Source organism: Mastomys coucha, unplaced genomic scaffold, assembly GCF_008632895.1.
Source record: "Mastomys coucha isolate ucsf_1 unplaced genomic scaffold, UCSF_Mcou_1 pScaffold13, whole genome shotgun sequence".
Taxonomy (NCBI): Eukaryota; Metazoa; Chordata; class Mammalia; order Rodentia; family Muridae; genus Mastomys; species Mastomys coucha.
The window spans coordinates 72,077,176-72,101,206 of NW_022196895.1; the positions used below are offsets into that span (position 1 = coordinate 72,077,176).

General features: G+C 44.3%; 1 long non-coding RNA gene across 1 annotated transcript; it reads left to right on the forward strand.

Moving 5' to 3' along the window:
• The first annotated feature begins 2,871 nt into the window (after window positions 1-2,871).
• LOC116087732 lies at window positions 2,872-5,994 on the forward strand. The gene is made up of 3 exons (XR_004117594.1): window positions 2,872-3,224; window positions 4,519-4,765; window positions 5,516-5,994. It is a non-coding gene; the product is annotated as an uncharacterized LOC116087732 (long non-coding RNA).
• Window positions 5,995-24,031: the final 18,037 nt, after the last annotated feature.

A 24,031-nucleotide genomic window follows, 5' to 3' on the forward strand; every position in this document is an offset into this window, starting at 1 on the left:
AAAAAAATCAATTTCCAATAGGTAAAAGATCTTAATGTAAGACCCTAAACTCAAACTCCTAGAGGAAAAACGGAGGGAAGTGCTTCAAGAATTGGGAACGGGTAAGAACTTCCCGAATAAGATTCCAGATATTCAGGAAATAACACCAACCAGTAACAAACAATGCCTCACAAAAGTAAACGAGTTTTGTAGAGCAAAGGAAAGTATTAGCCGAGTGAAAGGTCGCCTAAGGAGGGGCAGGAACTCTGCTAACTGCATCCCTCACTGGTGACCTATGCCACATACACATAGAACTCAAAACTAACTGCATCCCCCACTGGCGACTAACACCAAATACACAGAGAACTCAAAAAGTAAAAGAGAAAGGAAACTGATAAAAAAAATGGTCTAAGGATCAAAATAGAGAGTTCTCAAAAGAAGGACTACAAATGGCCAATAAACAGCCATTTATTGAGTGTCGGGGAATGCCCATCAAAACTGCACTGAGAGCCCGCCTCACCTCTGCCAGGAGGCCTATTATCAAGAAAGCAAAAGACAACAAGTGTTGGCAAGGGTGTGGGAAGAAGGTGCCCTGATCGCATGTGGGAGAATAAACAGGTGCAACCACTATGGAAATCAGTGTGGAAATTTCTCAAAAAGCTAAAACCAGTTATGATCCAGATATAGTACCTGGGCACACACCCAAAGAACCCTGCCTCCTACTCCAGAGATTCCTGCTCAAACCTGCTCATTGCTGCTCTACTGTTACAGGGAGGAAACGGAACAGCCTAGATGCCAATCAACTGATAATGGAAATGTGGTTCCGGTGCACAATGGAACTTGATTCATTCATAAATAAAAATGGGGGCTGGAGAGATGGCCCAGTGGTTAAGAGCACTGCCTGCTCTTCCAGAGGTCTTGTGTTTAATTCCTAACAACCACATGGTGGCTCACAACCATCTGTAACAAGATCTGACGCCCTCTTCTGGTGTGTCTGAAGACAGCTATAATTGTACTCATATACATAAAATAAATAAATAAAATTTTAAAAAGAAAAAAGAAAAATGGAATCTGCAGGAAGATCGACAGAACCGGGCAATGCCAGCTCACCTGAGATACCTCTGGCTCAGAAACATAAACACTGTGCATCTCTCTCACATCTGGATTTTAGTCTCACATTTTCATATATTTGTATCTATGTGGGAACGAGTGTGTGTGTATAGAGGCCAGGAAACTAGAAATGGACCCATGAGAGGAGAACAGAGAGTCCTTGAGGGGAAAGACACAGGAGAGGGTAGAGCACGTGTGATAGGAAAGTGGTAAGAGATGCTCAGGAGTTGAAAGGGTCCGGCTGAGGACTCGGAGGAGAGCCAACCAAAACCAAAGTATGTCTGAAAACACCATGAGGAAAACTTATATTTTGTAAGATAATTTTTTTTAAAAAAAAGTTTGATTTACAAAGTAATCTTTCTTGCAACACCCTCAAAACATAAGACATTTCCATTTCTGTATAAACTAAGAACTCAGTCATGTTTTTTAAAGCCCCCAAAGATGTCACATATAGAACCCTCTTCCTTTGTCTACTGGACAATAGCCAGTGTCTGCCTGGCATGGGAAGTGGGCACATCACATCTGCTGTTAGCCTAGTCAGAGCCATCAAACTGCATTTCTGAAGTTTCACAAAACTGAACCCAACTGACAGAAATGTGCTGGTACAGCATCACTGAGACAAATTCAAGTACAGTTAGTAACCCAACCAAATATGGGTAGCCTGTCATCTGATGTAGCGTGAGCTCTCCTATGAGGAGAGACTGTACAGCCAGTAACGCCAGGGACCCACAAAGGTTTTTAGCACATGTCCTGACAGGACTGAGTGTGGTGTATTCAGAGTGAGGGTCGGTGAGATGTCCGTAGACTGGGGCTGAGTCTGGCTTACCTCTTCTTTTTGTTTGGCTTAGAAGCTAACAATGATTCTTATAGTTTTTACATTATTGAAGGAAGAAGATGAATATCATTTCACAGCCTGTGCAAATCAGGTGAAGTTTCAAACCTCAGTGTCTACACATCAGATCTTATTGGCATGCAGCTAGGGCGGTCTGTCTGTGGCTTGTCTGGCTGTTTTGCACTGCAGTAGCAAAGTTTGGTCATTTCTACAGAGATTATCTGTTCCAAACAGCACAAGAGTGTTTGCCACCTTGCCCTGTGCTGTAAAAGTTAGCTAATCCATCCTTGTTTCAGAGGAATTAATAATGATAGAGGGCACAAAAGAAATGAAATGTCCAGCCTGGTCTACAGAGTGAGTTCCAGGACAGTCAAGGCTACACAGAGAAACCCTGTCTTGAAACACCCCCCCCCAAAAAAAAAGAAAGAAAGAAATGAAATGTTGTATCTATACAAAAAGTATCTGTACACACACTATATAAAACAAGCCCCGTGTACAAAAGCCTAATTCCCATTGGCCGATAAGTAGATAAATAAATATAGTATACCCATATGATGGAATATTACTTAACCGTTGAAAGGAATGAAGTAATGATGCAAGCTACAACATGGACACACCTGGAGGGCCTACTAAGTGAAGGAAGCTTGCCTGTAATGATTGTCTATTGTGTGATTCCATTTATATAAAGTAAAAGAACAGTCAAATATATAGAGATAGAATGTTGATTGATGATTAGCTATCTAGGTCCAAGGGCATGGACGGAGGCATGGGATTGACCACTAATGGAGAGGATGAACATTTCTAACATTGATCATGGTGACTCCTCAGCACTCCGTGAACACACTGAACACCACTGATCATTCATTCACTACACTGCTAGTAGGTGGATTGTTATGGTACTGGATGACATCACAGTGAATGACATCACGGTGAAGGGGTTTCTAGGAAAGACGAGGTGGTGGTTAGGGTTGAAGATCATTTCAGGTAGTTTCAGGACAGGGTTCCCTAAGGAAGCCATACTTAAATCAAGCATTCTAAGATGGGAAGAGTCAGGAGAGGGTGTTCCACTTAAAGGAAATAACAAAAGGAGTTTGTCCTGAAGCAGAAAGGGTTTTCATGTTCAAGAAACAAGGCCGAGAGTGACCGCAGCTGTCCATCCTAGTGAGAAGATAAGGGGTCAGAAAACAGAAAGTGGAGAGACTGCTGGTCCTGAGCTCAAACATGGCTTCGGGTTGCATCTGAAATGCGGTGGGGAAAGGCTTTGAACTGTGAAGCAGGGGACGATCTGGCACATGCTGTAAAGGTGAGCTGGCACATGCTGTAAAGGTGAGCTGGCTCCTGTATGTACAGCCAAAAGATGAGAAGAAGATGAAGAAGAAGGAGAAGGAGAAGAAGAAGAAGAAGAACAGCAACAACAACAATAACAACAACAAGGGGAGGGGAAGGGGAGGGAGAAGGAGGAAAAGAACAACAACAAGAAGAACAAAAAGAACAAGAAGAAGAAGAACAAGAAAAAGAGGGGAGGGGAGGAGAGGGGGAGGGAGGAGAGGAGGAGAAGGAGGAGGAGGAGGAGAAGAAGAAAAAGAAGAAAAAGAAGAAAAACAAGAACAAGAAGAACAAGAGGAGGAGGGGAAGAGAGGGAGAGGGAGAAAGAGAAGAGAAGGAGGAGGAGGAGGAGGAGGAGGAGAAGAAGGAGAAGAAGAAGAAGAAGGAGAAGGAGAAGAGGAGAAGAACAAGAACAAGAAGAACAAGAAAAACAAGAACAAGAACAAGAAGAACAAGAAGGGGGAGGGGAAGAGAGGGAGAGGGAAAAAGGAGAGGAGGAGGAGGAGCAGCAGCAGCAGCAGCATGTATATGCCTGAGGGACAAGGATGGCTTGTCCTGTCATCTGCCAGCCTTACCCTAACACTTTGCATAACCACAGTACATGATCCAACCCAGACAGTTAGCACTGGCACAATGCTGATGGTTAAGCCACGTACTGCAGGATTCCCCAGCTTCAGTCAAGTCTCACTTCACGGTGACATCCAAGCCTCGGTGTTATTTATTTTTGTTACTTCTGAGTTGCTAATTTGCAATTGCTCTTTGGTCTTCTGGAGTTTGACGCATTTTACTTTACAGACTGAACGGAGGAACCATTGGCTGCTCTGGAGAAGACTAGGGTGTGGCAAAGGAAGGGGACATGCCTTGGAGGGTGACAGAATTCTGTTTTAGTATCAGAATATTACAGAATAGTATTGCTATGGTTTGAACATGTCTCCTCCCAACCTAAAGCATATGCTACAAAACATCCACAATGCAACTGTGCTGGGAGGTGGGGCTTAATGGGAGGGGTTTAGGTGGAGGTGGGGCTTAATGGGAGGGGTTCAGGTGGGGGTGGGGATTAATGGGAGGGGCTTAGGCAGAGGTGGGGCTTAACGGTAGGGGTTTAGGTGGGTGGGGCTTAATGGGAGGGGTTTAGGTGGGTGGGGCTTAATGGGAGAGGCTTAGGTGGGGGTGGGGCTTAATGGGAGGGGTTTAGGTCATGAGGGTGGAGCCCTCACGGAAGGGTTAGCACCATTATTACAGGGCTTGAGGCCACAAATTCCACCTTTAAGTCTCTTTCAGCCATGGAAAACTTTGGGCCATGGTATGTTGCAGCCAGAAGGTCCTCACCAGAAGCCAAACGAATGCTGGTACCATGCTCTTGGACTTCCCAGAATCAGGAACCAAATACACCTCTGTCGCTTATCAGTTACTCCATCTGCTGTGTCATGACAGCCACACAGAATAGACTAAGACACTTGGTAACCCCATGACAAACACATGGATGTCAAGAAGGCATTCAAGGCCCGGGGCAACAGTGTAAGTAGCATGACATATATTCATATAATTATATGTCTTTGTATATTCATGAAATAACCCTGGAACATTATCAAAAAATTGCCTTTGTCTGGGAATGGAAACTGAGCGATTTAGTATGTGAGAATCAGTCGTTTTGTAGGGGGTTCCCCTTGCCTTCCTCTCTTTCAAATTCGTGGCTTCTTTTTCTTTAATTGTTGCGTGCGCGCGCACACACACACACACACACACACACACACACCTTTCATGTAATGTGTTTACATTACCTAGCAAGATGATGATCATGATGATCATGGTGGTCATCATAATGATGCTGATGGTGGTGATGATGATGATAAACCTACCTGCCTTATTGAAAAACCCCAGTTAAGGGCAGGTGCATGGAGGCTCTAAAAAGCCTCTGGGTGTGTCCTGAAGAAGAAAGGTTGCATTTAAGCATAACTCCACCCTGCCCCAGCTTAGAAGTGTTTGCGGTGAATCCCAGGAGAGATTAGTTTAGCAAGTGAATTATAAAGATGAAAGTAGGGATCATAATAACTGTTGGTGGGCAACGAGTGCTGCTGTATTACGTGGGGCTGTGTTTTCCTCGAATGTTCTAGAACTGCGGGTGAGCAGTTCTGGAACTGGGTTTCGTCTTCACTGTGCTATCAGCTAGCTATGACCTTAGGCAAGAGCCCATGTTTCTCCCCCTCGCCGAGCCTCACAGAGAAGCAACTTGCTCACACATTCACTGTTTTTTTTCTGCCTGACCAGGGTGTTCGTGCACGCACCAACCACCACGGAGCAATAAACCCACTGAAGGCTGGCAAGGGAACCCAGAGTGTGTCAAGGAACCCAGAGCAGAGGTGGGCGAAGCCTCGCGAGAATCACCATATCCTGTTTGAGCCTCGCCCGCTTCTTCACTGGGTTCCCAGTGACTCACAGGATCCACTCACCGAACATGCACAGATGGCGCCAGGGACAGGGGAGAGCCACGCAGGGCTGTAAATCTCAGCGGCGCTAATCCAGTCAGCATATGCTTAATTAGGCAAGGGTGTGTTGGACTTCCACGCACAGATAATTGAAATCCGTTCAGGAGATGACTGGTTTTTTGTGTTTTAGAACGATGAAATATACATGTCTGGAATTTTTATGCTCCACTTCATTTTACAGAAAATAAGTTTAACCACAATGCTAATCCTTCTGATCCTGTCTAATAAAAGTATTTATTGTGTCTTTTATTGCAAAGGCAATGCATGCTTTTATACACAGGTAATTTTATATACTCTTGATGGAAAACACAAGACAGTATAATAGCAAAAGAAAGATCTATGAGATGCCAGGTGTGGTGGTACACACTTGTAATACCAGCACTTTGAAAGCTGAGACAGAGGGATCACAAGTTTGAAGGCAAGCTATGAATGTGACCCTATCACAAAAAAAGAAAAAAAAAAGAAAAAAAGAAAATACAAAAGAGAAAAGAGAAAAAGGAAGTAAGAGTTGAGTTAATCGGAGCACTGGGACCTCCTCCTCAGGAGGCAGGGGGTTGGCACGTGGGGGTAAGAAGGGAGGCAGAGGGGAGGCTGTCGGTAAGATTACAAACTATTCAAGCTGTACTTCGCTATATTAAGAAAATGAGGTATCGTGGAGGCTTAGTATTGAGCTGATTAAATATGGCCATGCCATCAACCTACCCTCAGGAGCTCTTTCAGACTGGACAGGGGAGGGCCCTGGTACCTCCCTATAGACAGTACCCTTCTCCTCCCCTATATATGCTAATTACTGGCTCGGCAGCAAGCATGAGTGCGAGCGTGTGCGCTCAAACACACACACACACACACACACACACACACACACACACACACACACTGTTGGCTCCATAGGAACCCAGTCTAAACCTGGTACCTAACCTTTTCAGACTGACTGTGTTGGTGATCATTGCTGAGTTTGCTGAGCTTGCTGGGTTAACCCTGTTTGCTTGTGCTGGTCGCCTGACCTCAGCACACTCTATTTCCTACTGGACTCTTGGCTTAAGTGGAGTTCTTGCTAGGTACAGGGAGGCCACAGAGAAGCACGTGATCTATGCAACTGTCTAGCTCCTGCCAAACCTGCCTCAGCCTCCTCTGGGCTCAACATCTCCACAAAGTAGGGTTTCTCCTACTGTGTATCCTGGAAAGTGATCCCTGGTCCTACTGGGCTTCCCCCAAACTTCTCTGAATGCTGAAAGTCTTTCCTGGCATATGATGGGAGAAAAGTGGGGGTGCTGGCACCTGACTCTCTTGCCCTTCTCAATTGTTTCCCACGAGAACGCAGTAGGTCTACTCTGGGTTCTCCACTACTGCGGCCATGTCTCCCTCTTGGGTTGGTGGTCCTCACAGTCCCACGACCGTTGGCAGAGGTACTTCCACAAAGCGAGCGAGGGACTGCAGGCTCTGAGTCACCCTGCAGCAGGCCCTACCACAGGACTTCTGGAACTGAGCTGTCTTCCTTCTCCTGATTAAATCTGTCTATCCAGTCTTTTCCCATGCTATAAAACCCTATTGTGGATATCAAAAGCAAATCATGGGTTTTTTCTTTTGGTTACCGTAAGATGTCTTATCTGTTCTGTCACATCCCCCTCTACCATCAACTCCTCTCTAATTTCATAGGCAGATAAGGGTAAAGCCAACTCACAGTGTTAGCCTAGTTATAGTACCTATTCTGTATACTTCTAGGGGAGCAGTTGGTAAGAATACACAGTTCTGAGCCATGCCTCCTGCTTATACATCATATTTCCTTGCTGATGTGTAGTTGCTCTGTATGAAGGGAGGCTCTCTACTCTTTGCATGCGACATATCTTTTTTATTTGTTTGCATGTTTCTTGATTATTTGATTTTTTTCAAGGTTTCTCTGTGTAACAGCCCTGGCTGTCCTGGAATTCAGTCTGTAAACCAAGCTGGCCTTAGACACACAGAGATCCTCCTGCTTCTGCCTCCCAACTGCTGGGACTAAAGGCATGCACTGCCATACCCAGACTCAACATATCTTTCTTCTGTAAATGTTTTTATTCTTAGACTGTGTTTTATGTAGATAGCCCATTCTTACAATCTTGTTTCTTTCATACTTGGAAGATAAGCTCTGAGGCTATCTCACATATGTTTGTCATCCTTTGTATCACATTTTGATATCACCACAGCTTTTGGGTTTATTTCCCCACTTTCATATGCTGGGGATTTATTTTAGAATATTAAAGATGGGGAAGCTCAAGCTTGGTTAGTTCTGGAGTGCTACTTTCCCAGAATCCTTGATGACTGTGGAGGAACGCGTCCATTACCACGTGCAAGGAGACAGGGTTGATGGCAAAAACACTAGCCTCTTATGACTAGAGAGTGGTTTCCCTTTTGAGTGATGGCTCTGGAAGACTGGCAATGAACCTAAGGATGCTTCCATTTCTGGAAAGCTTTTTGTTTCATTGGAGATTGTTTTTGGAGGCAGCTTTTGGGCCACATAGGAAACCAGTCTTACAAGTTAACAGCGCTCTCTCCGACCCCAAATTACATCCTGCAGCTTGATTACACCCCCTTTCCCCAGGTAATGTGATTCGAATGGCTGCTTCCTGCTTCCAAAGGGGAACTCTACTTGGAAGCATGCTGAAGATGGGGATAAACCAGGTCTCTGTTCTCTGTGTTCACTGATGTTAGTCTTCTAACAGTTATGTTTGACAGCAGGGACAGGGTGCATGCATGCGCATACACACAAAGGAGGTTTCACTTTTCTGCTCTGAGTTCGTGACTAGAACTACGAAGAGAAGGATAAGAAAAAAAAACCTTGAGTAATTGGGAAGAAGATAGCTTTGGAAAGACACTGGCCTCTGAGCATAGACAAGATGGACTCTCCCCTACTTCCTCCAGAAAGATGAGCATTGGATCCTGATGCTCTGAGGGTGGGAGTCATTGGTGAGGAGAGCGAATGGTACTTGAAACAGATTGGATGCTGTGTGTCAGGAGCAGAGCCCATGGTTCTGTTGAATTTTTTTCCTTAACCCCCACACACTTCTCACAACACCAACTAAAAGAAAGAAACACCAAAATGAATATCCCTCTGGATTTTATACATCCTCCAGTTTCCCAATTCCCACAGCTACTGCCAACACTACACACTCAATGGTGCCCCATAGGAAGAGGTCTCAGAACACACCACAGGATGGGACTGCAAATCTCAGTGATTACAAATAATTAAAGTGGGCAGCCAACGTGTAATTTTCGTTTTAGGCACGGACAGAGAATAAGAAGTGACTTACTGTGTTGGAACGAAGAGGAGAGGAACTGTTTTCCCTTTGTGTAAAAACCATACTTGATCAAGTTCAGATTAAAGCTAATGTGCCCTCCCCTGTTTGCTTGTAAAACTGGGGGATGCAGAAATTAGTGAAATTAAATTCACAGCTGCATTAGCTGCGAATAACAACAACAACGAAAAATGCTATGTGATTTTGCATAAACAAAAACCAGGGATATTTCAGCTCTTGGGCAAAAACGAATTTGAACATCTCTCTAGTGAGAGGGTCAGAGACACCGTGGGCTCTCCGGGAGGGTTGAGCTTTGGCTCCAAATGTGACAGTAGTGTTCTCTCTTGCTCATTTTTGCTTCATTTTTTTTTAAATATTTATTTATTATATGTAAATACACTGTCACCGTCTTCAGATACACCAGAAGAGGGTGTCAGATCTCATTACGGGTGGCTGTGAGCCACCATGTCGTTGCTGACATTTGAACTCAGGACCTTCGGAAGAGCAGTCAGTGCTCCATCCCTCATTTTCGCTTCTTCCACATACTGTCTTACATCTGTCTAGATGCGGACCCACCCTTTCCCATGTCAGAGTGGGTGTCTATCCTAAAGTGAATTGTACTCAATTCTAGAGTCACTACTTGCTTCATTGGTTCTAATCTATACTTGAAAAGCCCCCCTGTTATACTGACTGCTCGAGCTCTAGGACACCACTGGTACTGCAGACTAAACAGTCAACAATCACCCCACCCCACGGATTGGCATAGTGAGGAAGGGCCCACTGTCTAAGTTACACAAAAGTATTGTCATGTGGGCTGGGATTTTTAGATTTGCACAGGTTGGGCAAGGATCCTACCCCTAGATCAAACACCTATAAGTGAAGGTTATTTGAGAACATTAGGGCTGGTAAGTTGGTTCAGCAGATAAGAGCCCTGACTGCTCTTCTGAAGTTCCTGAGTTCAAATTCCAGCAACCATGTGGTGGCTCACAACCACCCGTAATGAGATTGGACACCCTTTTCTGGTGCATCTGAAGACAGCTACAGTGTAATTATTTATAATAATAAATAAATCTTTCAAAAAAAAAAGGATATTAACATCTCTTCAGAATCCCTACATTTTAGAAAGAAGCTGGGACCAGAAAACGAACATGCTGAGCAAGCAAACTGCTACCTGAACATTTCACTCCATGCTTGGGGAGTCGGATGTTCGTTTTCTTTTTACTTCAGAAGAATTTTTTGCTTTTGATCCTCTTCTTGATAAACTGAAACTCTGGTAGAGTAACAACTCAGGTTTTTGGTTTTTGGTTTTTTAAAAAGATTTGTTTGCTTATTACACACACACACACACACACACACACACACACACACACACATATACACACACACACACACACACATATATATATATATATATGTACTGTAACTGCCTTCAGATACACTAGAAGAGGTGATCAGATCCCTTTACAGATGGTTGTGAGCCACCATGTGATATGGTTGCTGGGAATTGAACTCAGGACCTCTGGAAGAGCAGTCAGTGCTCTTAACCCTTGAGCCATCTCTCTAGCCTTGACAATGCAGGTTTTGTACATTCTCAAAGCAGAGGTAAATTTGAGCATCATTATACTTTTAGCAAACAGTTGCAAGACTACACTCGTTCCTTGAGTAGTTAGCTTGAGGATGGGGTCGATTGACCTGCATTTCTGGACATCGGTACCACTTGTGTATGATAGTTTGACCAATGCTATTTCCACTGGAAAGAGACCTAGCTTAATGGTCTTGGACCCTATTGCTAACTAGATGAATACCTTAGGTTGCATACTATTTACATCCACTCTGCTAAAATCAAACATGCAGTTTAAATAGCAAATATAGAGCGCACAAAGGCATTGTGGAACCCAGAGAGTAAAATGAATGAATGAATTTGTAATGTAGGAACTACAACGAACTATATCAGAAAATCGAGGCTTACCTTAGACTTAGTCAATAACACGACTTCCACCATCAGGAACGGACAGGTGCTTCCTATTGGTCGTTCTCTCTGAACAGGACTCCTAGTTACAGGCTTTGGGCCACCACCAGCTTTCTATTATCAGAGAATGGAATGGTGACGTGACCATTGTTGTGGCAGGATTAAACCAGGAGTTATTGAATTAAACAATCCCAGGTCACATGAAAGATGTGACCCCTAAGGGGAGACTAATGCTTTTCTACTAATCTAGCATAGTCATTGTGTCACTGTGGGTTTGAGTATACAAGAATATATTTTCAGATCAGATTATTTGGCCAGAAGTAAATTTTTATGTGTTTGTATTTGATTTTAAGCAAGATCTCACGATGAAACCTTGGTTGGCCTGGAACGTGCTATGTAGACCAGACTGGCCTCAGAGTCTTAGAACTCTACCCGCCTCTGCCTCCTGAGAACTGGGATTGAAGGCATGGCCCACATCTGCCTTATACTATTTATTTTATTCTTACTCATGTTACTTATAGCAACGATCACTGCCTGGCAGGTGCTAAGCAACATTCTTACCGATGTCCTGAATATTCTCAGGTGTGCCACACCATGTTTAATGTATTATCCCAGTGACCTCTCTCAGCAACCTCACTTGATAAAGGCCGGGTATTAGCCTGGTTTGATAAAGCAAAGAAAAAAAGAAAATAACATAGTTCAAGTTGAGGTCCACGTATTTCTGGTTCCAAAGCATGTGCTTGCTTACGTGGCTACGGAACGAAACAGCCCCTGGAGAACTGGTGGTAACAGGAGCCACCACCATCTTGGCACTTGGAAGGCAGGCTCTACACCGCTGACTTTGTGACTTCTACATCTATCCTGCTTTGTGCAAAGCAGGAAGTTACATGCCATGTTCTCAGTTCATTCCCTTCTGGACATCAGCTGACTCCTCAATAGGTTCCTGACCCTGCAGGAACCCCTGAAGTGCAATGAACTCAACGCAAAGTCCCAGCCTGGGACTTTTATTTTGAACTGTCCTTTCTCTAGTGACTCTTGCCTTATGATGGGCACCTCTAGGCTCCGGTTCTTGAATTCAGAACTTGGGGAAGCTTGGGCTTAGCTGTTCAATTACCTGAAAACTCAAAGCATTTGGATTTTTGCCCCAGTGTCCCTTACCATCCTATTACTGTCCACGATCCTTGGACTGTTATTCGAATTTTCTATATCCATTCTGATTTTTGGTTGCTTTACTAGGTAGTTTCTAAAAGATGCAGATTAACCAGGCGATGGTGGCAGACACCTCTAATCCCAGTACTTGGGAGGCAAAGGTAGACAGATCTCTGAGAGTTTCAGGATGCCAGGGCTATACAGAGAAACGCTATTTTGGGAAAAACAAAAAACAAAAAGAAGCAAGCAAACAAACAAATAGCAGGCAGGTAAATGTTTCATACCGTGATCGTCAATGTGCCAATTTATCCTTGCGAATCAGTCCTTTTGGCTTTTGCTGCTGCTCATTTTAAGTGATGCGACTCCTCTCCAACAATTTTTTTACTAGAAAGTGAGTGTGGATTTCATCTGGTGTTTTTTTTTTTTTTTTTCCTACTTAACACTTGCAATGCCCTTCAACCCATGGTCTTGTAGTGTGTTTAGTTGTGGAAATTCTCAGTTACCATTTCAATTAATTACTAGTACTTACTTGATATTTCCTTCTGGAGCACTTATGACATATGTGGTCTCACTTAATCTCACATATTCATGGTCTCACCTTTCTTCATTATTCTTTAAATCTTTAAATGCATTTCGTACTGCATTCTGAATGACAGTGATCGTATGATCCAGCTCACTCAACAGTGTCTGCTTATGACCTACTAAATATTTATTATCAACTTTTACATTTTTATAGCCATGTTTTAAATAAATGTTTGTCATGTATATGGTTCTTATTTCTGACTACACAGAATCTGATTCGAAATTTGTCTTTTAAAGTAGATTTTAAGCTGGAGCCTGTAGCCTTAGGCCTTACTTGAGAGGGCTGAAGCAGGACACTCAGACCTTCAAGGTGAACTTGGACCACTTAGTGAGATCCTGTTTCGAAATACAGAGTAAAAGGAATATCCAGGGGGTAGAGTGTTCATACAGAGCTCATATTCTGCACAGCATAGAGCAGAGGGCCCATTCCGCGCTGCGGAAAGGATCTTCGTGCTCCGACTCGACACGTGCTCTGTGGTTTTTCCCAGTCCGACTCTGCAATGCCTTCCTCTTGAAGCAACTTTGTATTTCAGTTGCTGATCTTGACAGTGCCCCTTCTTTGGGTTTGCATTGCTTTCTTCCAAAGTCTTACGGTCATTTCAGTTCATAAACTTGTTTTGCGGGATGTTTGTTTATTAAGCTTTTGGTTTATCTCTGTTTACTGTTGGACAGGTTTGTGAGTTTCTCTCCACCTATACCCAGCAGCTCCTATGGAATCAGCGGGCATCTAAGCATGCTTCCGGGTGCTTCAGATGGAGGGGGAGGGCTAGAGGGGTCCTGTAATTCTTGACTCTTGGCTGTGTTCCCGGCTCTTATCTCCTTCAATTTCCTTCCTCCTTTTATCAAATCGGCAATCTTACACCTAATCCAACAACAATTTCTCCGTAAGCATCCTTTCACATTCAGGTAAAGTATTCTTACCTTAACTCATCACCCGATGTGGGGCCATTTGCCCAGCTCCGCCCTTCCCCAGCCCCCATACCCGTCCAGAGCTGAAATCACTATGGATGCTGCCTGGAATCCAGGAACCCAGGCAGCCAAGGCTATTGCCCTATTTACTACTTAAGCTTTGTGTTCTGTTTCTGGGTCAGCGAGCTTTTGATTTTGCTTTTGAAGCTGGGGTTGGTTTCATTTTGTCATCGTCCACTACTGGCGTGCTTTAAGATAATGGCAGTGCTTCAGGACTTACTATCTCCCCTGGAGGAAGCCTCACACCAGCAGAATTCTCTTCTCTTCTCAGCTCCACCTCCAACTTTGTGTTACCTAACTGGGTTCTCTCTGTGGGACAACACAGAGAGATGGCGGTAAAGGACCACAAGCTGCAGCCAAAGAGAAAAGGCCATTCTTCATCCATTGATCCACTAGTCACTGGATCACTTCACTCTGCATCTATTGATCAAAGGATGAAGAGGGCCTTTCTCTTTGGCTAACCCTTGGGAAATACTGACCCCTCTTCCAATGCTAGGTTTACCCTTGACCTGGATGTCTCAGGCCCTTGACCCCTCACCTCCATTGACCTTACCCTCTGTCTCACCAAGCCTCAGACAGAGCAAAAATTTTAATTCCATATTTTTACAGTGGAGGATGATGTTCCAGAGACATATAATAAAGCAGTAAAATATAAGTTAGGTATTAAATAGTAAAATATAAATATTAGAATCTAGAAAATATAAAGTTCCATATTCCTGTGTACAGGGTACAAGGTTGCATATGTTGGCCTGTGCTTGTTTGCAACACAGGGAGGAAAGGTTTTATTTCAACTTTTGACTTTCAGGTCATACCCCAACATTAAAGAAATTCAGGACAGGAACTCTAAGCAGTGACCTGGGGTGGGAATTGAAGCAGAACCCACAGAGGAACTCTCCTTCTTCATCAGTGTTCTCTCTTATGCTCAGTTAACTTTCTTATTCAGCCCCAAACCATCTGCGTAGGGATGGTGCCACCCAAAGTGGGTTGGACCTTCCTACCTTAATCACCAGCCAACACAAAGCCCCATTCAGTGGTTCCTCAACCTTCCTGATGTGGGTGACCTCTAACCATAAAATTATTCTGTTGCTACATCATAAAGTTCAGTTTGCTACTATTGTTAATCATAATGTAAATATCTGGTTTTCGGCCTATCTGATAGGCGACCCCCAGGGGGGCTGTGACTCACACATTGAGAACATCTAGCTGGGGCGATTCTTCAGTTGAAGTTTCCTCTTCTCAAGGGCTAAGTTGTGTCAAGTTGATGATAAAACAACTAAGGTATGGCCTCTATGTTTGCCCCTGAGCTTTCAGGCGACAGAGTGAATAAATGATTGGCTACATAGTTCTTTCTTCACACAAAGAAAATTCTTCCCACTTCTTTAAGGTAAGGAAACCTTCCCCACCCCAAGAAGATTTCATTTTTAATTGTGGTCACCCATGTGGGCCAAGTGAAGACGCAAAGAAAGTGCTGGATCCCTGGAACTGGAATTTCAGGCTACTGTGAGTTGTCCAATGCTAGTGCCGGGAACCAAATTCTAATCGTCCACAAGAGTAGCACACGCTCTTCACCACGAAGCCAAGAAGTAAGCTTTCGGGGCAGGAAATTCTACACCAGTTCTCAGAGCACATGCAATGTCTCAGCTGGGGACAAAGGGAGGTGAGGTGGAAGATGGCTTTCAGCATCTTTAACCTCAGTGAGCCAGCCGAGAGCTGGAAGTCCTCCTGAGGAAGCCCTCAGAACAGTGCCCACCAGCTGGCACCCGCTGGCACCCGCTGGCAAAGGGCAGAGTTCAGGTAAACTCTGGTATTCGTCTTAAGGGGCCATTCCTTAACTCTCTCAGAATTCCATCCTCTTGCATCTGAGAGAGCCTCCTGTCTGAACCTTGTATCAGATTCCTGGGACTACAGGGTGAGAGGTAGATTTCCTTATTAGTCATTTTATTGTCGTTATAGACAACAGGAATGCAAGTCAAACCAGCTTGGGGGAGGGGGGTGGGTTAACAAAGTACCTGCTCTATAAAAAAACAAACAAACCAGAACATAACAACAACAACAACAAAAATCAAATTGAAGAGTTGTGCAGAAAGTAGAAATCAGGCTGTGGAGACCCCTGACTGTAGGAGGTTTTACGCCTCCAGGGTCCACTTCCTTTCTTGTCTCTACCTCTGACTTTGTGTTCTGTGCCTGCTTTCCCTCTGTGGGGCACCACAGGTGGCTAAGGAATAAAAAGGCCTTCTTCAGTGAACCAGGCTGTAACAATCGTTCTAATAGCAGGCTTGTCCCCAGCCTTGTCCCTGCTCCTCACCTGCACTGATCCTACTGTTACTAAGCCCTGTTCTGGCCACTCCACAGTACTTCAACAAGAGTAGCCTATTCCCTGTGTGTAGTCCTAGTCACTACTTCCAGGACCCTAGAGACACATTCCTGGGCTTTTCTGTGCCCTCCAATCCACAGATCTTGCTGCTTCTCACTAGCACATCACAAACTTCATTCTCTCCTTGCCTTGGTCAGAAGCTGTGGTTCATCACTATCCTGGTTCGATTGTCCCACAGTTGACCTTGAGACAAAGGTTTGAATGTAACTGTTCCCGAGTGTGTGTGATCCCAGAAGGCATAGGCATCCAGACCAGGAGGGACGGGAACACCAAACTGTATGCACATAGAGCACTCTACCTGTCACTGTTGAAGGTTCCTCTTGTGCATTCAGCTCCCAGTGCTTCCAGCCTGCACTGGATGCAGATTGGCTTGAAAACTGCAGGTTGGTACAAGAAACTAACATGTATTGGTATTGGAAATCCAAAGGGCGAGCTGGGCTATGGATGGCTGGTACGGATCACTTTTGCCATGGCACCTTTGTCCTAGTAAAGGTACCAGGCCTGTTGAGTGTGATCTCTGCCTGGGCTGAGTTACTGTGGCTGGAGGGAGACCCAGACCTTCTGACTGGTCTCACATTAAAACGTCCGCCACTGTCTACTGAATCTTAGTTAAGTTTCTTTTTTTTAGTTAAATCAATTTCATGTTCCCTCATCTCTTGTCAAACTTGCAGACCTCCTTCTCATATGTATGCTTCTTGCTCCTTTCAAAGAGCCAATAAACGCTTCAAGAACAGAGGGTCCACATTTCTCAGCGGTGGATCTGAACACCTAACGTCCCAGGCACTCTCTGACTTCTCTCAGCGGTGGATCTGAACACCTAACGTCCCAGGCACTCTCTGACTTCTCAGATCCTTAGAGCTCAGCACTTTGCCTTCTGTTCATGGATGACGCCTTCAGCACCTTTGCTACAACCTCAGTGAGCTAGGGGAGAGCCGTAGGTCCTCCGGAGGAATCCCTCAGACACAGTGCCCACCAGCTGGCAAAGGGCAGAGTTCAGGTAAACTCAGGTGTTCATCTTAAGGAGATGTTTTTTAACTTTCACGGTACTTCATGCTTTTTTTTTTTTTTTTTTTTTTGCATCTGAGAGAGCCTCATATCTGAACCTTGTATTAGATTCCTGGGACCACAGGGTGAGAGGCGGATTTCCTTATTAGTCATTTTATTGTTGTTGCAGATGACAGAAATGGCCCTTACAGTTAGACACTGTATATCCGTTGATAAGGCTACCTGTGTATGTTCTCTGTGCACAGGATGAATAAAACCTGGTGGTCATTGAGAACACACTCCATGCTGGACCATCAGTATTGTTCCTCGTCCATTATGCATTGCTTCCCACTCCTTAATTCAGGACAGCATCTCTGCATTGCACACTCCTTCTCCTACCACATGTTATATGACCCATATTATTATTAAAGTCTTCCTTCAGGAAAGGTGAGATGGGTCTGTGAGTAAAGGCACAGGCCATGAAAACCAACTAGAGTTCATCTTTATGGGGAGCACATTAAGGTGGAATGAGAGAACCAACTCCATAGTGTTGTCTCTGAACTCTACATGTACCCTGCAGTGCATGCCCACATGTGGGCACACATGTGCAGGGATGAATATACACACACACACATACACACACACACATCACATCACATCACACAAAATGAACAAAATAATCTTTTTATCATATTATTTCCCTTCACTGGACTGCCCCATTCTCCTATCTCCATTCTCTTTTACAAGATAATATTGGAAGACTATGCATAGATGTGCTGGCTAATAGGCAACATCTCCCACTTGACTTATGACTACAGAAGTATCCAGATGACTCCAGCCACAGCTTTGGTCTCAGCAATGCTTCACATCAGCTTCTGCAGAGCCACAGGGGAGGTGCAGAAAAGTCCCATGAAGGTCAGGTATCAGAGGCTCCAACCCATTGCTGCTTAGCTGAAAGGGAGCTGGGTGGCTGCTCTCATGTCTGCACTCGGTGTGTATGTCTGTCTTCACTCTCATCAGAAATGTTTGCTGATCTTGGGCAAATTGCTTGCCCTCTCTGGAGACTTTTGTGGTTCAGGAGAAAAAAACAGCTTCTTTGTGGGACTTTTAGAAAATTAAACGTGACAAATGAGCTCTAAGTGTCTCGGGCCCATCAATGCCCTATTTTGTGTTTACCCAAGAGTAAAAACAAATAACCCATGTAAAAATATGTGTACATGTCAGGACTACAGATCAACAGGAAACTCTCAGGTTGAAAACTGCAGATTGACACAAGAAACTAACATGCGTTGGTATTGGAAATGTCAAGGCAAGCTAGGATATGGAGGCCCAATATGATCACTTTTGTGGAGGTACCTTTGTCCTTGTAAATGTTCACAGCTGTTATATTTGAAATAAAAGGAAGCAATTTACACACTGATCATTGGGCAAGTAAGCAAATTGTAGCATGTTCATACAATATGATAATACATAGCATATTTTTAAAATTTTAAAAAGAACTTTTGGCAAATGTGTAGCAGTGAGCTTTTGGCTACATCGCTTTGGCTCCCGGCAGAGGCAGATCCCATGAGCATAACCACCCAGGAACTCTTTCTAAAGATAATGTGTGAAAGACACACACATTAGCTTATTTTTTAAATGCCTTGGTTACCTCAATGGCTGGACATCCCTAAGCCTTCCCCTCCTACCCAAAGCCCAATCGGAGAAGTGGCGAGTGGCCAGTGGCCGCACACCTGAAATCTCACATGGCTGCTTGGCTTTATCTCCTGCTGCTATTGCAACTCATCCTTCTTCCTGGATTCATGGAGAAATTCTCGTTTCTCTGCATCTTCTAAGTGCCCAGCCGTTGGCCACTGGCATCTTTATTGATCGATCAAAAACCAATTGGGGACAAGGACCTTCAGTGTCTGGACGCTCAGATTCCCGACTGAATCAAAACATTAAAACCAATCTCCAACACAAGTGCACATAGGAATGAACAGTGGGTGACAGAGGGTGACCATCTTCCTTTTCCAGCCTTCCTCCCTGACGCTTCCTGTATTACCAGCTGAGCTGGAAGTTCGTCAAGGACACACACACAGTACCTTACTCGGCTTTGTATTCATCACTACTGCACTGCACGGCACGTTGCTTATCCTGTGGAGTGCTTCTGTAACTGTAAGTGCATGTACCCATACACACTCACTCGGTATCTAGCTCTGCTTTGTCTACCTCTCCTTCTCCCTCTCTCCCCTACTCCCTTGAAACAGTTTCTCTCACCCAACCTGAAAGTTGCCACTTTGTTTAGGCTAGCCGGACGGCAAGTTTCAGGGACACTGGTCTCAGCCTCCCAGTGTTGGGGTTTTGGCCATATGTGGCCACACCCAGCTTTATAGGTTGGTGCTGGGATTTGAACTCAGGTCTTCATGCGTCCACAGCAAGCACTCTTACACACGGAGCCTTCTCCCTAGCTCCATAGAACCTTACTTTTCATAATTCCACAGTTCTTTCCTGAGCTCAAGGAGAAGATAGAAAGATTTCCAAAAGCAGTTAAGGGCCTTCTCCGTTGAAGTGTCCTTGGGCTGGAGGTTAGCTCAATGGTAGAGTGCTTAGGTAGAGTACAAGAGGCCCTTGGTTTTATCCCTAGCACCACAAAACCCCATACATGGTAAAAATGCACACAGTACAAAGGTATTGTATAGTACTAAGTATACATATTATATATGTGGTAAAAACAGCATTATTTCAGCTGGGCAGTGGTGGCACATGCTTTTAATCCCAGCATTTGGGAGGCAGAAGCAGGCAGATTTCTGAGTTCGAGGCCAGCCTGGTCTACAGAATGAGTTCCAGGACAGCCAGGGCTACACAGAGAAACCCTGTCTCGAAAAACAAAAACAAAAACAAAACAAAACAAATCAAAACAAAACAAAACCAAAAAGATGGGCATTGTTTTAAAGGTATAAAGTGCTACAGTATCCATACCATGTATTACATGACATATCATTTATACAGTAGCATGCTAATGACAGACACCAGTGCTGAGACTTTAAGTTGTTTTTTTGGTACCTATTCTTTGGAAGAAGTAACTCATAAAAGCTGTCCTATATAAAATTTTGATTTTTTTTCCTTTTTTCCATATCTCACCGACTTTAGTATTTAATCCTTGCTAGTGAAAAACTAAGCACGAATAACATTCTGTGGCCTCAGAATCAAAAGACTTGCATTCATATATTTGTTTAATAATAAAATTAAATCATTAAGGGGCTGGAGAGATGGCTGAGTGGTTAAGGGCACTGATTGCTCTTCCAGAGGACCCAGGTTCGATTCCCAGCCCTCCACATGACAGCATAAAACCATCTCTAACTCCAGTTCCAGGGGATCTAGTACTTTCACACAGACATTCAGGTAGGCAAAACCATTAATGCACATAAAGATAAAAATAAATAAATCTTTTAAAAGAATGAAAACATAGTAAGTTATTGAGTGTGGTGGCACATTCCTTTAGTCCCAGCACTGGGGAGGCAGAGGCAGATGAATATACATGCATTCAAGCCCAGCCTGGTCTACAGAGTAAGTTCCAGGACAGCCAGGGCTGTACAGAGGAACTCTGTCTTGAAAAAGCAAAAAACGAAGTAAGTTGGGACCAAATGAAAGCTATGATTAAGAGACAAACAAACTTGATTCTGATATGAAGACTGTGAAGTAAGCAACCCATGAACCCCTTTCTCTGTGTTTGTCTCCGAGGCCTAAGCACTCAGTGAATCTTTACTCTTGTGTTAAGCAGAGAAATTTTCCAAAAGGGCAGGCAACCCTTTACCAGTGTGGTCCCTCTCTGTTCAGCTTCCTCTCTACATCTGCTCCTCCTATGATGTCTGGGCCTTTGTGTTTGTGTTCATCTGGCTCTTTCCTTGGCTAGCTTTAGTGTTTTTGAGCTGCAGTTTCCTGCCCTGACCGTCAAGACCAGGTGAACTGTCTCTTCTAACAGAATGACCTGCCCTTGAGCCACAGGGACCACGTCCTGCTCTTTGACTTCCCCATAGAGTGCACAGCCTGATACAGAGCAGGCATTCAAAGACATTTGCTAAGTCAGCTCAGGAGGACAGCATGGCTCCTTGGCACCTTTGAATCCAAGTCACTGAAATGCCATTAACTAGACAATTGGTTGGTGAATATAACCAGACATTATTAATTTTGTGAACCAGTGTAAGTATGTAACTACTGATCTCCATACCCAGTCTATAATAATAATAATAATAATAATAATAATACAAAATTACTACTTTAAACATAGCTCTGAAGTATGGTGTTTGTCTAGCATGGGCCTTGAATTTGATCTTTAGTACTGAAAAAAAAAAGGCAATAAAGAACATACACGAATGCTCACAGCATCATTTTTCATAAGGAACAAAAAGTAGAAAAGCCCCGAAAGTCATGGTGGTTCTGTAAAATTTGGCATCTTTGTAATCAAATACTATTTGGCTATGAAAAGGGTGTACTGTAAGAAGAATACACCTTGAAAATACTATACCAAGTGAAAGAGGCTGTACACACCCACCCACCCTCATACCATGACCCCATTTATATAACTTATCAGACTAGATCATTTTGTAAAAATTTAAAAAGCAGATAGTTGGCCAAGGTTGAGGACTCAATGTTCACAGTATGGGTTTAACGAAAATATAAAATTGTGGGGGGAATAGCTCTGGGATTCATTAGAAATCAGAGAATTAGACATTTTTAATGATTGAGTTGTATGGCAAGTGAAATAAATATTTAAAAAATGATGTTTTAACAAACCAGCCAAAACGAAAACAAAAACAAACAAACAAAAAAACCCAAACACTGTAGAAGCTAGGCATATGGTAGACATCTGTAATCCCAGCAAACGGCTGGCTAGTGCTTCCAGGAGCGTAGCGTAGCCTCACTTACACTGCAGGACCCTGCTCCACCTAAAGCAAACCAAACCAAAGCAGCTGTACCCTTTGCCTGGCTCCAGAGATTAACTTGACAGGGGTGGTGAGGAATTGAAGAAAAGACAGACACACAGACACATGCACACAGACACATGAACAGAAAGGTTGGAATCAGGTTGACTAGCTCTCTGATGGAGAAACCCCAGCGCCCCGGAAGCTCAGGGTGTTTATTATATGCAGTTAAACAGAAAGATGGATTATTGCACACAGCTGAACAAGAGGGTAGGGCTATTACATACTGATGAACGAGGAGGCGGGGCTAATGGTGTGGAGCTGAATCAAGAAGCAAATGTAGCCGGGCGGTGGTGGCGCACGCCTTTAATCTCAGCGCTTGGGAGGCAGAGGCAGGTGGATTTCTGAGTTCGCAGGTCAGCCTGGTCTACAGAATGAGTTCCAGGACAGCCAGGGCAATACAGAGAAGCCCTGTCTCAAAAAAACAAAACAAAACAAAAAAAGAGGAAGCAGGTGCAGCGCACCTCAGTAGGAGGGGGCTCTGTAGGGGAACGTCTTCAGGCTGTAAATATCCGGCAGGAGAAAGCTTTGGTGGGCATTTGTGTACACATATTTAAACTGCACATAGATCAGGGGAAGGCTTTGCCATCCCTCTGGCCCTTACCAGGGGGTACGAGGGCTTTGCCATTTTCCTATGGGCTGGAGGTTTTAGAGTCCTTGATATGGCTGTGCCATGTCAATAAGACACAATTCAATAATTCAATAAGATAATAATTCAATAAGACACAATTCAGGCCTTCATTCATTCAAGGCCTCTTCGGCTGTCCATACAAAGCAAAACTAGTAGAGATTATTCGCTGCAAGAGATCTGAATATGCTGTGAAAAATATTTTTAGATGACTTTAATTTGTGCTTAGTAGTAATTGATAAACTACATCTCTAAAACCTGGGTCTTGGAAACCTTATATAAAGAGAACAGAAAGCCCCAGTCAATGCCAACAACCAATGCCAAGATGTCAGTACTGAAGGATGCTGAAGACGCCAGCAAAAGTGACACTGTGTGATGAACTTGGGAGGAAGCTGCAAATGAGGTGAATGGAAAGAGGGAATCAAAGGATGTGGCGCAATTAAGACAGCAAGAGTTCAGTAGAGAACGTGAACGTGAGGCGAGCACACTTGCGAGACACGGTGTGTTTGGTACCACTTCTCTTTGCTAGCTGCCCCAGGTAGGAAGCCTACATCTCCAGCATCGTAGTAGTTGCACGTGGTGGGCAGAGTCTGAGCCGGTGCTCAGGGTGAGCTTCCAGGTCTGTTCTTTGCTCACATCCCAGCCACTGTCCACCTACTGTGCGCCAGGCTCTGCTCCTAAGCCTAGTGAAGCAAAGTTCAAAGGCAGAGCACTCCATTTCAAAACTCTCACTCTTGAGGGAAAGATGAAGGAAGGAGGAAAAGAAACACAGGTGGATAAGAGGACTATGACGGGAGGAAGAGCCCTTAGAGATCTGGAGGAATAGGAAAGGAGGGGAGGGGAACCTGGAACTGTACTGCTTCCATGTCAATGTTTGGCTGCCTGCACACATTCACATCTTTACTATACAAGTCCATAATGCATTCACCAAGAACACAGCCACAGCCACTGGATTATTCTCTCTGTCTCTCTGTCTCTCTCTCCTTCTTTCTCTCCTAAAGGGTGGGAAAAAGAAGAAGCCACAAAGTAGCTTTTCCCCAAGAGGGGAGGGAGGGGAGTGATGTTTTCCCTGTAACTGTGACATAATCCTTAGTGATGGGATCCTCCCAAAAGAAGAAATCTAAGGAAGGAGAGACTTGCCTTGGTTCACAGTTGGAGAGACACAGTCCATGGTGACACAGAGAGCACGATGGCGGGGCTTGTGTACTCAGTGGTGGGAGCTTGTGGTATGGCTTGTTACCCCTCAGCAGATCTGGAAACAGAGCCAAGTCATAAGGGAGGCTTGCCTGCGACACTTGAGGTCTCCCCTGTCTCCAAGGTTCCACAGCCTTCTCAACAGTGCTACTAGCTGGTGACCGAGTGCTGAGACACAGGCAGGAGCCTGGGGGCTGCATTGTAGGTCCAAAC